Raw genomic sequence first — 17,754 nt, 5'->3', positions numbered from 1 at the left:
TTCCAAAGCACACAAGAAGTAGCATATTCCTTGTAAATGAAAAAAAAAAAAGTATGGGGCAATGTAGTTTAAAGAGATCTACAGTCACGTACTATATTGTATAACCAACTGCAAAGAAAAAGTAAAAAAATATGTGGTGATCAATAAGGTCCATTTGGATATGAGAGCCATAACTCCATTTTTTTTTTTGCGCGGATTGCCCTTCTTTTGGGGTGGTCTTTAAATTTTGCCTTACAAATTTGTGGTCTTTAAATTTTGCCCCTCATATTTGTGATCTTTAAGTTTTGCCCTTTGATTGGAAAGGTGGGTGAATACATGAAGTTCTGGGTTCGAACCCCCGCTCAGGCATAAAATAAAAAAATAATTTCACAAGGCAGGACTGGGGGAGTGTATGCCGGATCCAGCATACAATCTTTAAGGAAAAACTAAAGTTATGCCGAATCCGGCATAACTAAAAGTCTGCCCCATAAGGCAGAATTTTTCCTAAGACATAGTTTAGTTATGCCTTATGGGGCAGAATTTTAGTTAAGGCATAACAAAATTATGCCCCATAAGGCAAGAACTTTTCTTAAGGCATAGACTTTGCCTTATAAGGCAAATTTTAAGTTATGCCTTAAGGAAAAGTTCCGCCTCATGGGCATATTTTTAGTTATATCTTTGGGGCACACTTTTTAGTTAAGACATAACTAAAAGTTTACCTTGAAAAGTAAAATATATATATATATATATATATGTGTGCTTCAAGGCAAAGTCTGCCGGAGGGGGCAGACTTTTAGTTAAACACAACTAAAAGTCTGCCGACCCCCTCCGGCAGACTTCTAGTTAAACACAACTAAAAGTCTGCCCCTTCTGGCAGACTTCTAATTAAACACAACTAAAAGTCTGCCGGAGGGGGCATAGCAAAATTTAAACTTTGCCTTATAAGGCAAACTTTTAGTTATGCCTTAAGGAAAACTTACGCCTTATGGGGCATACTTTTAGTTATGTTTTATGGGGCACACTTTTAGTTAAGGCATTACTAAAAGTTTACCTTGAAAAGTTAAAAAAAAAATACGTATATATGCTTCAAGGAAAAGTCTGCCCCTCCGACAGACTTTTAGTTGAACATGACTAAAAGTTTGCCGGAGAGGGCATAGCGAAATTTAAACTCTGCTTTGATTTTTTTTAAAAATTTTTGACTGAGCGGGGGTTCGAACCCGGAACCTATGGGTTTTAGCCGAAGGACAAAATTTAAAGACCATAAATATGAGGGGTAAAATTTAAATACCACCCAAAAAAAGGGCAATTCTGCGAATCAGCACCAAGAAGAAGTGAAACATTGACCCCTAAATTGAAGCTTTCCATTGCCTTGCATTCTTGGATGCGTAAAATTAGCAGCCAAAAAAATCAATCAATGCTATCTAAATCAAGATGCCATCAGAAGCTGAATTAAATACCCCTTCCACGATAAGAGTCGTTGGACTATTTTCGTCGTAAACATTTGTTATTCCAATTCTAATTACTATTCCGATTGGAGTTGTCAGAGAGAAACATAAAGCCATAATTGCAATTACATGAGACTTCAAGTTCGGGTGCAAAAGAGCCAAACAAGAGTTTATGTCTTGTTAGTCAACAACAACAAAAGAAAAAAGAAAAAAGTGGATACTAAAAAGGTTTCAGAAAGAGAACGTCTGCCTTCTCTCTAAAAATTAAATAGCCGTTACAAGTATAGTCATTTGACAATAGCAACTTTTCTTTTCCATCTCGATTGGGTTACCGACCGGTGACCCACCGTCGATAATAAAGATCCAATTCCCTACTCATTATGATCTTCCATCTAATGAGGAGCTCCTAGCAGGTAGTTCATATGCTACCACTCTAGCGGAGCCCTAAAATCCGGCTAATAGAGGCGACCAAACTCCGGTGATGGCAAAAAGGACTATTCATAATGGAATGTCGGCTCTGATTTTCAGAACTCGGGAATATTACAGAAGGATGACCAACCTCTACAGCCGCACTATAGCCGAGAGATATCTGAAAACAAGACCCCAAATTGATACGATTAGGTCAAAATTCTACGAAACTTTTGCTCTGAAAGGAACTGTCTGGGGTTTTTGATAACTGCAATATTTTTCTGACATTCAACAATGAAGATGACTACAATGTGATTCTCTACAAATGAGTAATTGACATTGATGGATACCGAATTTGGCTTCATAAATGGTCACCAGATTTCAACCCAGAGGAGGACATTCCCATTGTTCCGGTATGGGTGTTTTATAACGACTTCCATTTCATATGCAATCATGGCCCTGTATCAAAAAAATAACTGCTGAAGCAGGTATGCCTATAGAGCTTGACATGACTACTAAAACTAGAAATAGAGCAAGCATGGCAAAGGTAACAATTGAAATAGATTTATTGAAGCTTTTGGTACACAGTGTTTGGATTGGTGTGGAAGATGATAATGATGATCCTTTTAGAGGTTTTGCCCAAAAGCATGAATATGAAAACATACCCAAATACTGTAAACACTGTAAGAAATTTGGGCATGCTTTGATTGAGTGTTGTGTACTAGAGAAGAAAAAGGAGAATGGAAAAAAGAGACACAGAGAGATAGACAACATAATAATACTCCTAGAGAGCAAAATGACCAAACTTTTGTGGAACCTCAAGAAACTAGGATAAAAAGTGTTAAAGATGCAGAGCCTAAAGGAAAACCGATTGAAATTATTGATCTTGAGGACCAGACCAATCAAAAGGGTAGAACGGCTCAAAGGAGTAACCTTGATAAACTTCAAAGGGGGAAAAGTGCTCCTCCAAAGCAGAATAGAGGGATAAGTGTGTTTACCCCGAATTTGGTAAATCAATTGAATTTGTACGCGGGTATAGGATATGTGTTTGAATCTCGATATATTTGATGGATACAAGATTCGTATGGTTAAGATGTGAAGAAAACGATGATGCTTAGAGGACCACTGTGGATTTATACATCTACTAACATATAAGTATTATTTGTTTGAACAAGTAATAGAGATGAACACAATGATTCCGGACCAAAATCTAATATTGAGAGAGAGATTTGTATATATCTTCTAGTACAAAAATGTTGTTGATCCCAGGGAGCCAGCCCTTACAAAGGAGGGGGATGTGCTCTATTTATAGTGTGACCTCCATGGGTCTCATATGATGTGAGCTAATAAAATAATAGCAATAAGGACAACTCTGCACGGATTTGGTGGGATTAGACTGACGGCGCCGTCTGACACACGCATGGTGGGTAGTTGACCAGGACAGGACGTTACTGGCGCTTGACCCGCGTGCAACGGCCACCCGGACCAACGGCTACTCGGACCAACGGCCACACGGACCAACGGCTACTCGGACCAACGGCCACACGGACCAACGGCTACTCGGACCAACGACACATGGACCAACGGCTACTCGGACCAACAGCCGCGAATGCTCGGGTCACCGGGCTTGGTCGTTCGAATGACGAAGAAGGCAGATCAGTCGGCCCCCTCGCTCCACCGGTTTGCCTCGCATCCGGTTTTTACCATATACAGATAGCCCCACACTTCCCGGATCTCCGATCTATCGGAGTAACGGGGAGTGGATAACTTCCGAAACCGGTGGCCCTGTCAGCTCGTCGTTACCTTCTTATTTCTTCGTTTTGAATGTTTGCCATTATTTTGGTCATGATCGTTGGTCCGTTTTAGGACAGGTCGACTCATAGTCGTTAATTCACCGTGCCCGTGGGACTTATCCGATGCTTCATAAGTTCAGATGTCTCCTAATTACGATAGGCATTTTCTTCAGGGTCGGTATTTTTTCAACCTTGGCAATGTTTTTGATGTAGCAATCCCCGTTTTGGGAGAATTTGCCGAGCTTTGGCTTGGGTCATTGTGACCTTGTCGCCTTTGTCGAATTTCGGGCACAATCCTCGATATAGAGTATGTGAGTGGGGCAGTGCCGGAATACGGCGGTTACCATCGGGGCGAAGTCCTTTTAACAGAAAGACACCCAAGATTTTGTTATATCAGCCTTTGATGACTTTGTGTTTGCAAAATGTTTGTACATATGAGAATTTTAATTCCTTTTGCCTTGTTGTAGTAAATGAAAAATGGGACACGATTCATTATGATCGTTTGGTCCTTACATCGGAGGCTATGGCCGGTGGCCGGGCCGTAGTTTTGCCGTAGCAAATGTTGAATGGGACACGATTCATTATGATCGTTTGGTCCTTACATCGGAGGCTGTGGCCGGGCCTTAGTTTTGCCGTAGCAAATGTTGAATGGGACACGATTCATTATGATCGTTTGGTCCTTACATCGGAGGCTGTGGCCAGTGGCCGGGCCTTAGTTTTGCCGTAGCAAATGTTGAATGGGACACGATTCATTATGATCGTTTGGTCCTTACATCGGAGGCTATGGCCGGTGGCCGGGCCGTAGTTTTGCCGTAGCAAATGTTGAATGGGACACGATTCATTATGATCGTTTGGTCCTTACATCGGAGGCTATGGTCGGTGGCCGGGCCTTTGTTTTGTCGTAGCAAATGTTGAATGGGACACGATTCATTATGATCGTTTGGTCCGGTCTTGACTTGTTGAGCCCCTCCGTTTTCCACTAACCGGGGTAAACCTCGATGTGGGTATAAGTCCCCTAGTATTTATCCGAGCTGCGAGGTCGGGTGAGTGCTATCAAGCCCCCACTTCGGAGGGTGTGACCTCGAGTTTCCGGGTGCTGGTCCCTTATCTTTGTTGAGTAACACGTTGTACTTGTTGCCTCATTAAAAACCTAGTCGGAAAACCCATTTTGGGACAAAATCGTACTAAGGAAAAGAGTGCAACACGTGTTTTCAGACCTAGATTCTAACTTTATCCGGTACTTGACTTCTTGCAAAAAAAAGAAAGAGGTCAATAGAAAAACACGAGGAGTCCATACCTTAGTCCGACCTGAAGCTTGGTTTCTCCGGATGAGAATATGGCTGGTACCTCTCCCTCGACGATCTGGCCTCTGGTTCGTAATTCTTCCTTGGTCTCTCCAGACTTTTGTTCATATTTACGGGCCCCGTGGGAAGCTCAAGTTGGTCATCCTCCACCCGAATCTTCGACTCGTACCGGTTATGGACATCTGCCCATGTCACAGCCTCGTATTCCACCAAGCTTTCCTTTAATTTGAACGAAGCCGTCGAGCTCCGAACATTGAGCCCTTTTGTGAAAGCTTGTGCAGCCCATTCCTCCGGAATCGGGGGAAGCTCCATTCGTTCCCTTTGGAACCGGCTGACAAATTCACGCAGTAACTCATCGTTTCTTTGGGCAATTCGAAAAATATCCGCCTTCCGAGCCTGCACCTTTTTGGCTCCGGCGTGTGCTTTTATGAAGGCATCGGCGAGCGTTTCGAAAGAAGTGATTGAATGCTCGGGAAGATGATCGTACCAAGTCAATGCTCCTTTTGCCAGAGTTTCCCCGAATTTTTTCAGCAACACGGATTCGATTTCATCCTCTTCCATATCATTGCCTTTTATAGCACAGGTGTATGAGGTCACGTGTTCGCAAGGGTCCGTTGTGCCGTCATATTTTTGGATATCCGGCATTTTGAACCTCTTCGGGATCAATTTCGGGGCCGCACTCGGAGGAAAAGGCCTTTGAATGTACCTTTTCGAGTTTGGCCCTTTTAGCAAAGGTGGAGCCCCCGGTATTTGATCCACCCGGGAGTTATACGTCTCGACCCTCTTTTCGGTCGAGTCTACCCGTTTTGCCAAAGTTTCGAGCATCTTTAGAACCTCGGTGGAGGAACCGGCTCCGGAACCGTTACTCTCAACCATCCGTGGCTCGTTTCTTCCGATTTCGACAACACCCTTCGTCTTCCCCGGGGTCGCTTCATCTCCTCCATTTTGCAACCGGGCTATTGCGATTCCCTGTTCAGCAATCGCCGCTCTCTGTTCCTGCAACATTTCAAAAATTAAACGCAAGTCAATATTATCATTCGGGGTATCCGGTTCTTTCCGGACTTGTGTCCCGGACAAAGTAATCGAATTGTTAGTATTTAAAGGGTCAGTGGGGTTTGGCAATCCTCGCGGCCCGCTGCCTTCATTTTCGGCCACGATCTCGTTGTTGTTGACGTGACCAGATTGCCCACTGTTAGCCATTTGGTCCGTTTCTTCCGAGACGGACAGCAGATGTTTCCGATTTTGATGGGTAAGATAGAGATCAAGATCAAAGACCACTATTATCCTAGCCCCACGGTGGGCGCCAAACTGTTTACCCCGAATTTGGTAAATCAATTGAATTTGTACGCGGGGTATAGGATATGTGTTTGAATCTCGATATATTTGATGGATACAAGATTCGTATGGTTAAGATGTGAAGAAAACGATGATGCTTAGAGGACCACTGTGGATTTATACATCTACTAACATATAAGTATTATTTGTTTGAACAAGTAATAGAGATGAACACAATGATTCCGGACCAAAATCTAATATTGAGAGAGAGATTTGTATATATCTTCTAGTACAAAAATGTTGTTGATCCCAGGGAGCCAGCCCTTACAAAGGAGGGGGATGTGCTCTATTTATAGTGTGACCTCCATGGGTCTCATATGATGTGAGCTAATAAAATAATAGCAATAAGGACAACTCTGCACGGATTTGGTGGGATTAGACTGACGGCGCCGTCTGACACACGCATGGTGGGTAGTTGATCAGGACAGGACGTTACTGGCGCTTGACCCGCGTGCAACGGCCACCCGGACCAACGACTACTCGGACCAACGGCCACACGGACCAACGGCTACTCGTACCAACGGCCACACGGACCAACGGCTACTCGGACCAACGGCACATGGACCAACGGCTACTCGGACCAACAGCCGCGAAAGCTCGGGTTACCGGGCTTGGTCGTTCGAATGACGAAGAAGGCAGATCAGTCGGCCCCCTCGCTCCACCGGTTTGCCTCGCATCCGGTTTTTACCGTATACAAAGTGCTCCACCAAAATAAATTTTCAAACCAATTGGTGCCATTTTTGGAGTGGATAATCCTCATCCTGCAAGATATATCAGCAATCAGGCCAATGATAAAAGTCAAATACAGGATGAGAAAAATAATGCAGTATAGAATATTAACATAAACAACCAAGAGAAGGATCACACTATGCAAGATGATGATGGACAATTAAATCAAATGATATGCAGAGAAATTGACATCATAAGTCCTGCTGCTAATGAGACAAACCACGAAACTCAAACGGTGACTCATGAAGATAGTGTTACTCCTGGTGGTAAACAAATTGTGATCTCTGAAAACATAGGAACCCCAATTAAAGTTCCTAAAATAGTATCTTATACCATCAAAAATCCTAATGAGTTGCAAGTGGTTCTACAACAAAACGAATGACAAATAGTCAACAGTAGAGGGAAAAGGAATTATCAGAGAAAGGGGAGGAAAATGAATGAGATAAGAGAGGGAAGTAAAACAAAAGATATCAGCAATAGTATAGAGGTACCTCAGAACCCTATCTCAGGAAACAGATGCAATGCACTTAATAAATCTTATCAACTCTAAGCCAATGGTGAAGAGAAGAATGAAAAACAAGATCCATCTGATGAATAGGCAAAAGAATTCTCAATTGAGGAGAACACTTCAGATGAATCATCAGAGGGTTCTTTTGAAATAGAGGAGGATGATCTGGAGATCAATACCAACAAAAATGATATAAGGAATAGTAATGATAGAGGTGATCCTGGTACCAATAAAGATCCAGATTTTATGGAACCTACCAAGCACTAGAAAGGAAAGCATGATCAAAAGGCTCCTATTACCAGGAGCCAAAAAAAGTATCCACAAAAACTCCAATAAGAACCTTAATGATTAAGGTACTTACTTAAAATATTTGGGGCATGAATTTTGGTGGCACACCCCATATATTAAGAAAAAACATAGACTTTATGGATTGTTTAAATGATTATGGACTGTCAGACATGGGGTATAGTAGAATCCTTTCGCTTGGTGCAAAGACAGGAAGGATAAGGCTATCATATGGAAAATATTAGACAGGATGGTTGCTAATTATGAAATGGGAGCCAAATTCTCTTCCATATCTGTTCAACACTTAGCTAGGGTTAGCTCAGATCATTGTCCGTTACTTATCACCCTTAAAGATCAGTCCACCAATATCATTAGATATTTTAAGTTTCTGAATTTTTGGGTTGATCAGGATGGTTTTCAAGACATTGTGAAGGAGCAATAGAATCAACATGTGGTTGGAAACTCTTTTTGCATACTTCAGCAAAAACAAAAGAGAGTGAGCAAAACTTTGAGTGAATGGTCAAGAATCAAAATAGGTGACATTTTTATCAAAACCAATCAGCTTGAGGACTAGGTGAAAATTGGTGAAGAGTACTTAAACACCCGGGACCAAAAACTGACAGAATGGTTTTAAATAAAGCAAAAGCAGACTTGGTCCTTCACCTCAAAATTGTTGATGCCTTCCGGAGACAAAAAGTTCATCTTAAGTGGCAGCTTGAGGGAGATGAAAATGCCAAATATTTTCACTCTGTGGTTAGGGGTAGAAGGCACCATATAAAAATCCATTTAATTAAAAATAGAGATGATTGGATAGAAGAGGAGGAAGACATTGCAAATGTTGCAGCTGATTTTTATTAGAATCTTTTCTTTCAAAATCATACCTATATTGATCTCAATATATTGGAATGTATACCTAAGATGGTCAATAATGAGGATAATAATATGCTTACAAAATATATTTCTAATGAGGAGGTTAAAGAGGCCATTTTTGATATTGCTAGAAATAGTTCTCCTGGGCTTGATAGATTCTCTAGTCTGTTTTTCTAGTGTCGTTGGGATATTATTGAACAAGACATGGTTAACATGGTCAAAGATGTTCTCAAAGGTTATCTTATGCCATAGTTTTTCACCAGTACTTGTCTGGTTCTAATTCCTAAAGTGCATCACCTCCAAGAATTCTCTGAATCCAGACCAATCAACCTTAGCAATGTAACTCATAAGGTGGTTTCCAAGATCTTGAATAACAAAATATCAAATATCCTTCCAAACATCATATCTCAGAATTAGAGTGGGTTTATGAAAGGCAGAGCAATTGGAGATAATGTGTTACTTGCACAGGAAATTGTACATGAGATCAGCGGGCCTAACAAGGGAGGTAATATTGTAATTAAACTAGACATGAACAAAGATTATGATTGAATATCTTGGAACTTTATTTGTGCTGTTATGAGAATAATGAGGTTCTGTGAACAGTGGATATTCATCATATGGAACCTGATGTCAAATGCTTGGTGCTCAGTCAATATAAATGGGAAGAGGAATGGTTCTTCAAATTACAAAGGGGAGCCAAGCAAGATGACCCTTTATCACCCTCCCTTTTCATTATTGCTACAGAGGTGCTATCAAGGAAGCTTATGTTACACTTCGAAAATTTTTGCATCGTTTGAGTTGTGAGTAAGCTAACGTAAGCTCGGAGAGATCATAAAACCCTTATAAGGTTAAGAAATAATCTTAACAAGTGTTAAGCAAGTGTCTTAAGGTTCTGGATCAAGCAAATCGAAGAAAATAAGTTTTTAAAAAATTTGGCAGAATTTTGGACAGAAATTTTAGGTCAACTTTAGAGAGGTATGTCTCCTAGAATACGAGGAGTTACGGAATCCATAACCTATGTAGACTGAAGTTTAGCGAGTCTTCTTTCCAATGCAAAAAATATTTTATTGTTATCACATTGGAGTAGAAAGTTATGGACGTTTCAAAATTGGCCGTCAGAAGCTTCTTCGCGAACGCGAGCCAAGGCCTCGCGAACGCGAAGAGCAATTATTAAGTCTGTGGAAACCGACCTTCTACCCTATAAATACCAATCCCCACTCATTTTTTACTCATTCTTACACCCAAAAAAAGCTCTAGAAACCTCTCAACACATCCCCTAAGCACTTATAGCCCCATTAATCAAGAATTCAACAAGATTGCGCTAAACTAGTTCGTGAAAAGCGACTGTTCTTGCTTCTACATGATGTTGTGGTGAGTTTGGTCTTGAAGAAAGTTGTGTGAGTTGAAGTTCTTCAGGTATAAGGTATCTTCTTCGTCTTGTCTCTTATGTTGAGTTGATTTGAAGGTTTAGCAAGTCTTAAAATTAAAAATAGTTATGGAGAAAATGTCATAAAGGGTTGTGTTGCAGTTGTTGAGTTCATGGACTGTTTTGAGCATGTTGTGGCTGTGTTGTTGAGCCAATTTCCATGTATATGAATAATATCTAATGTTGTTGATGTTGATGAGATTATGCTCCTTAATTTGGAAGAAAGGAAGTGTATATTGTTATTGTATGTTGGTATACTTTGGGTTGTTTGGTGAATATTCTTTGTATGGGCGGTGAAAGAAGTATTTAAGGACTTTTGTAAACTTGTTATTGTTATTGTGGGTTACTGTATATGTTGAGGTGATTGAAGAGTAAGGAGAAATGCTGCCCAAATTTCGTTAGCTTACTTAATAGCTTGGTTTGACCTCATAAGCATTTCACCGAATTAACCTTGGTGCGAATAATCTTAAGGCTGTCCCTTTATTTCTAAAGGCATGATTCCTTTGTTGTGCACCTACTCATGATATCCAAGATGTTCCTATTCATAAAACTGCTAAAAGCTTATGATTTTAAGATTCCTATGATAATGTTGACAAATGTCTTCCATAATTATGATTTCATTTCTAGATATTCCAAAGCTTATGGTTCTTTATGTTCTCATGATATTATTGAGCTTGTTTTATGATTATTGATTATATTCATTGATGTTAATCTCATCTTATGATTTTGTTCTTTCAAGGTGAGATATGTTCATAATGATAGTTCCATAATGATAGTTCCATAATGATAATCGGAGGTTTACCGACCTTATGTCACTCCGATAGATTTATAGCTTTTATTTGGGCTCTCATGCATGCTTTATATATATGTATGTATTTTGTCACACCGCGCTGCACTATAGTCGGTCGGGCAAACACGTAGATGTGAACACCACTGGAGTGCGCAATTTATGATATTACCCTGGACGTGGGATGATGATGATATGATGATAACATCAAGCCTTAATGGCCGGGCAGGATACTATATATATAACACCTTGCCTTAATGGCGGGGCAGGATATTATATATGTAACACCGAGCCTCAATGGCCGAGAAGGATCCTATATATATAACACAGAGCCTAAATGGCCGAGCAGAATACTATATATATGTATGTATGAAAAAGGTTTTTTAAAAGTTAAGCATGCATGGCATTCGCCTTAAAAAGGCATTTAGAGGCATAGGTTAATCTCTTTTATATTATGTTATCTTCATACTTTTATTATGTTGTTACTCATGCCTTACATACTCAGTACATTATTCGTACTGACGTCCTTTTTATTGCGGATGCTGCGTTCATGCCCGCAGGTAGACAGAGAGACGGACCAGACCCCTAGATTGCTTCATCAGCGGTATTACAGGAGCGCTCCATTTGTTCTGGAGCTACAGTTCAGTTGGTATTGTTCTTTTGTGTATATATATATATATATGGATATGACGGGATCCTGTCCCGTCCTTATTTTGTTATGCACTCCAGTAGAGGCTCGTAGACAGATATGTATAGTTAGAGGTTCTATGATCATCTTAGTCTATACTTTGTTGTATCGTCATATTTTGATAGCCTTGTCGGCTTGTGTTTTTTAGATCAGTTTGATGACATTTATACATATACAGTTTTGGGCTTGTGTCCCTTGCAGAATATGACATTTATGAGTTAGCTTTATAGCCCACTCAGATATGATTATGAGATGTACGTTTTGAGGTGCTGGGTAGGTTAGCTCCGGGTGCCTGTCATGGCTCTTCGGTTGGGTCATGACAGTTTCAACTTGCAGGCTAATAGCCCTGCTATCAATCATTTTTCATATGCCGATGACATCATAATTTTTTTCCTCAGGAAAAAACTTATACTCTGACAAAGATCATGGAATGTTTGAGAGTATCAAAAGAACTCTGAGCAAATCATTAGTTCCTGATGGACAGTTCTATATCTACCAAGAGAATTAACATTGTAGCTGGAATTCTCAATTTTCAGAGAGCTAAATTTCCTATTACTTACCTTGGTTGTCCAATTTTTGTTGGAAGAAAGAGAATTCAATACTTCAGTTTTATGGCAACCAGGATATTTCGAAAACTGGATTCCTTGCTGTGTAAAACTTTGTCAAGTGGTGGCAAAATGATTCTTATTAAACATGTTTTATTTGCTATTCATGTACACCTACTTTCCATTTGTATGCCACCCAAAATCATTTTTAAACAAATTGAAAGCATTTTTGCTGACTATTTCTAGGGGCAACGTGAATGGAAGTATAAATATCACTGGTCTGCTTGGTCTAATTTTTGTTTTCCTACAGATGAAGGGGGCTTAGGAGTAAGATCACTACAAGAAATTGCACGAACCTTCTCAGCAAAACTCTGGTGGACCTTCAGGACATCAGATTTTCTATGGACAAGATTCATGAGAGCCAAGTACTCCATAAGAATTCATACAATGACAAGGAAATGAAGCTACACTCATTCTCATACTCGGAGAAGGCTCATGAAATCAGAGACAAAGTGGATCACCTGATTCACTGAAAAATCAGCAGGGGTAATTCTAACATATCGTGGGACAACTGGATGAGTTCTGGCGAATTGGCTCAACCTATAGGCACCAACACATTAATCAACAGTCCCATCCACATTTACATTCAAAATAAAGAATGGAATATTGACAAGCTGAGGAAGATCCTTTCTATGAGTGTAGTGAACAGGATTCAAGAAGTGAAAATCCATTGCCAGGACACCAATAACTCTCCTATTTAGAGTGCCACCACTGATAGCAACTTCAGCTGCAAATCAGCTTGGAAAGTTATCAGAGAGTATCACCATACTTCTCTTACCAACAAGAAAGTATGGCATAAGAAAATCCCTTTCAAAATTTCCTTTTTTATATGGAGATTGTTCAGAGAAAAAGTTGCAGTTGATGACAATCTTAAAAGAATAAAAGTACAACTGACTTCTAAATCCTCATGTTGCAGGAATGGCATTCAGGAAACATAAGAACACTTGTTCAACAACAAGATGATTGGCAAGGATGTATGGAAGCACTTTACGCAGATATTTGGCATCAAAGAAGGAACTGAAAATATCAGACAAATACTTCTTTCATGGTGGCTAACAAAGGAGAAAAATCACATTCAAAGCATGATACTACAAGTGATACCGTGTATTCTCATCTAGCAGATATGAAAAGAAAGATGCAAAAGCAGATATGAAACATGTCAAGATATAGAGTCATCAACAACACTTACAAGAAGACAATCATGATTACACATAAGCAATTCAAGACCATTCCACCTTTTATGGAATGGAGCAAGTTTCTGGAGATCAGTGAACATGCACAACCCTTGATCAGCACTGTTGATGTAAGGTGGATTTTTCCTGCACCTGGCACATGGAAAATGAACTCTGATAGTTGCTCCAAATAAAATCCAGGTCCAAGTGGGGCTGGTGGTTTAATTAGAGACCAAAGAGATGATTTAATCACAACTTATGCTTTTTATTTGGGAAACATTACGAACAATATGGCACAAGCCTTATCACTGAAAATGGGAATTGAGTGGTGTATGACTAATGATGTAAACAGCTTGGAGATTGAAAGTGATATTGTTGGTGGATTGGATACTAAATAAGTCCAAGCCTCCACGGATCTTGGTGAATATCATAGAGCATATCCAGCATAATCTTGAATCCATATAAGAGAAAACTATATATAAAAAAAAAAGATCTGTTTTAGTGAATGTAATAGAGCTGCTGATAGCTTGACTAATTGGGGTCTGAGCTGTGGAGGCAATTTATGGATGAACAGCTTTCAGGAGCTATAAAAAAATACTAGAGAAGAGGTCAAGGTGGACTAGATGAAACTACCCTCTTTCCGAAAGTCTACTGTTAAAAACTCATTTTATGTGCATAGAACAATGTATAAAAATTATCTGTTCGATGTATCTTGATCTCTTTTTGCTGATAGGATTGAGAAGATGAGTCATCTCCCCAAACTTAGATTACATTTTTTTGAAATCCTACTTAGATGAGATGGAGCCTGTTCCATCAAAGTAGGTGAAGGGGGTTGCTATCCCTTTTCTTTTGGACCATTGATGTTATGAATAAAAGCAAGTCATGCTCCTTGGATTGGAGATGGCTACTTAATCCAAAAAAAAAAAAAAAAAACATTCCCAGTGTATTCCCATTTGTTGGGCGTCTGTTTTGTTAGTCAACGTGTGTAACAAATTTTTTTCAACCAAATCATTTGAAAAGTAAGTTATAATAACTCAATTTTAAATAATTTTACATTTTTAATGGATATAGCTTAAAATCGAATAAACACGTGAAATACAAATAAAAAAATTAAAAGTACTAGCACTTTGTTGAATTCTGTAGATTTATCTAAGACGATTTCGAAAAGTAATCTTATTCCTTTTGTCCACTGAATGGTTAGTTAATGTAACGAACACCGCATATTGTGCCAGACACCTAAAGTTTTTCAATACATAATAAGTAGTAATTTGCCCTCAATATTTTTCTCATTGACTTGACCTAGCAAGCTTTTTCTGTCTTAGAATGGCAAAAATTTTGTAACTCTGCATTTGGACAAATCCCATAACACTTCACATTCCAGAGTTTGTTAAAAGCTAGACAAGAATACTTAGCAGTGAGTAGCTTTCAATACACATAAATGGAATGGACCCAAATCAATCCACTGCCCCTAACTATACAAACCCCCCTCACCAAAAACCCAACACACACACATTTGTTGAGATTAAAAAGATCTCTAATGAAGTATTGTTATGCAGCGATTATCATTCATTATACGTGAATTAATTGTTTTAAAAGAATATATTTGTTTTTAAATAATTTAATCTCCGAATTATCAATATATGCGTTCTTATCCACATTCTATCCCCCATAATATTTTAGTTATGTGACCAATAATTTTTTGTTACACATCCATCCAAATAATATATTATCTTATGCAGGATTTTATGTTGTCAATTATTTCATACCATCAATTGAACAAATCCTTATGAATCGGGTAATTTGCATGATTGCCCTTCATACGGACTGGTCTTTAATTTTTGTCCTTCGCTTAAGAAGGTGGCCGAAAATACCCCGAGGTTCTAGGTTCGAAACCCAGTAAAGTCGAACCTATGTCTATTCAGGCGAAGTTACATAGAACTTATGCCTGAGACGACAGACTTTGCCTTGTAAGGCAAACTTTCAGTTATGCCTTAAGACAAAGTCTGCCGCATAAGGCAGACTTTTTGCAAAAACCTTGCCTTGCGATTTTTTTTTTTTACTAAGCGGGGTTTCGAATTCAAAACCTCAGGATATTTTCTGTCACCTTTTTAAGCGAAGGGTAAAAATTAAAGACCAGTAATTTGAGGGCAAAAATTAAAGACCACCCCAAAATAAGGCCAATCCACGCAAAAAAAAAAAAAAGTTATAAATCTTGTGTTAAATAGAGGACAATAAACGTGTAAAAGTGTGATACCCTCATCTCATATTTGGCCGTGTTAACTGGACAGATTAGGTACAACTACGTAATTAAATTTAATCACAAAACTCAATGTGACTTATGGTTAGAAGTTAGATTAGGATTCTTAGTTATCCAAATCTAATCATAAACCTCGATATACATATAACATAAGGTTAGACTATTCCAATAATAATGACAATTCAAAAAGAACAAAAAAGTGAAAAAAAAGTGTAATTACCTGAGCAATGGATCCACCAAGTCCCATGCTAAATTGATGTAAAGTCAAAGCAATTCCATTGAAAATTGGACTCTTGAAAATTGTCTAGTCCATGATATTGCTGAAGATTGCAAAGAAACAATATTTTAAAGCAATTTGTCCTTTTTCTTTACAATTTGGTTAATACTAATTAATGATAAGATTATACAAATTCATACAGGAAAAAAGAGAGAAAAAGAAAAGGACAAACTTGAAATTAGTCACGATGGAGAACACAAATTAAAATAAAAAACCTTCATTATAAGATTTAAAGTTGAGAATATCAAATTGAAAAAAATAGTATATAAAGATAAAGAGGAAAAATATATACATTCCTTTTACGTATTGAATAGTGAATCTATCACACACACTCAATGAATCTATCACGCAATAAGTGCAGGCTCGATTCTCGCATTACCTTTTCCCCTTTCCTTTCCTTCCTTGATCTTTCAAGTGTCATAAAATCCTTTTTAAAGAGTAGCAAAAAATTTTGGACTTAAAATAGTCATAAAGAATATTTACACTTTCTAAGTCATTTAAAAAGTAACATATACGGAGTAATAAGTAATGATTAGTAACCTAACTTAGATGTGTTAAGTAATTTATTATATCAAATCAATTTATTCGAATGATATAAAAATCTTTTATACTGTCTGTATATATAACTTATTTAAATACTTGAGAGATAACACGGTAACGAAGGAGCTCGGACTCAGAATCACCTGTCACTAATAATGAACCATGTGCGGCATGCGAATGAACATTAATAGCTCCTTCTTCATCTACAGACTGAGCCACCACTCCACTTTTCATACCTTTCTAGTTGTAATAAGAAGTTGCATAAGTATCCACCATCAGAGTCCCCATTGCAGAAACCATTGCCACAAATCCACTAAAAGGAAAATCTCCCCATGGGTGTTCGGCGATGTTAAACTTTCAGATGCATCAGGAAGTACGTGTATAAGACCCGTTGCTAGGATCACACCAGCCCGAAAGCTTTAATTATGAAGAAAAAATTCTTCTCAGGGGTTAATGCGGGAACACTACAAGAAAACATGAAATTAGCGACAGACAAAATTTCGTAGCTAAACAGCAAAATCCCATGCTAATCTCATTTAGCTACGGATTAGTGACGGATTATAAGAAAATCTAATTAGCGAGGAGCTATTTAGCGACGGATTAGCTAAAAATTACCGACAAATGCCGTAGCTAATTCCATGTTCTCTTGTAGTGGAATTGCTTTTCCTAGTACTGGAATACACACCCCAATTGCACTCGATACCAAAATGCAAGCAAGTGCTGCCATTTTGTACTTGAGTGCCTCGGTTTTGTTTCTCTCTCTTCTTCTTCAGATTCACAAGTACAGAAGCAATAGATAGGACCAAAATACGACCTTTTCGGAGTTTTCCATAGCTAAAATATGGGTATCGAAAATAAAAAAGGAGCTTCAAGAAAGGTCTGTCAGACTGTCACACAATAATTGCAGGCACAATAAGTGTCACACAATATGAGTCACCACCTACTTATTTTTTAAGGTGTGTTAGGACACCTATTTTAACTAAATAAATATTTAAACTAAACTCCTTTCTTAAGGTCTATTTAACTAAAATAATTCTAGATAAGGGATCTAGTTATCCTACGGAGAAGGGATTAAACATCCTTTAAGATCCGTTAAAAAAATTAACCGGCTAAACTTAGATTAATTATTCTAGGGTCTAAAACAAATATATCATTTTAAATATTTAAGAAAATAGCTAGTAAGTATCACTAACGTTACAAATGACAATATAAGAATACTACTTAAATTAAACATGCTATACCTGTTCATTTACTTTCTACTTGCATGCCCCCAAAAACTATTTTTAAACAAATTGAAAGTATTTTTTCTAACTTTTTATGGGCCAGTGTGAAGGAAAGTACAAATA

The 17,754-nt window shown here is 38.5% G+C and overlaps 2 long non-coding RNA genes across 2 annotated transcripts; one reads left to right on the top strand and one right to left on the bottom strand.

The window, feature by feature from the left end:
• Window positions 1-6,432: 6,432 nt before the first annotated feature.
• On the bottom strand, window positions 6,433-15,801 carry LOC132619005 (uncharacterized). The gene is made up of 2 exons (XR_009574459.1): window positions 13,352-15,801; window positions 6,433-7,025 (listed from the first exon to the last, which is right to left on the bottom strand). It is a non-coding gene; the product is annotated as an uncharacterized LOC132619005 (long non-coding RNA).
• Window positions 10,792-13,704, top strand: LOC132619006 (uncharacterized). The gene is made up of 3 exons (XR_009574460.1): window positions 10,792-11,518; window positions 12,413-12,950; window positions 13,079-13,704. It is a non-coding gene; the product is annotated as an uncharacterized LOC132619006 (long non-coding RNA).
• Window positions 15,802-17,754: the final 1,953 nt, after the last annotated feature.

This window comes from Lycium barbarum, chromosome 11 (assembly GCF_019175385.1).
Source record: "Lycium barbarum isolate Lr01 chromosome 11, ASM1917538v2, whole genome shotgun sequence".
Classification (NCBI taxonomy): domain Eukaryota; kingdom Viridiplantae; phylum Streptophyta; class Magnoliopsida; order Solanales; family Solanaceae; genus Lycium; species Lycium barbarum.
This window is presented reverse-complemented; position numbering and strand designations above follow the sequence as displayed.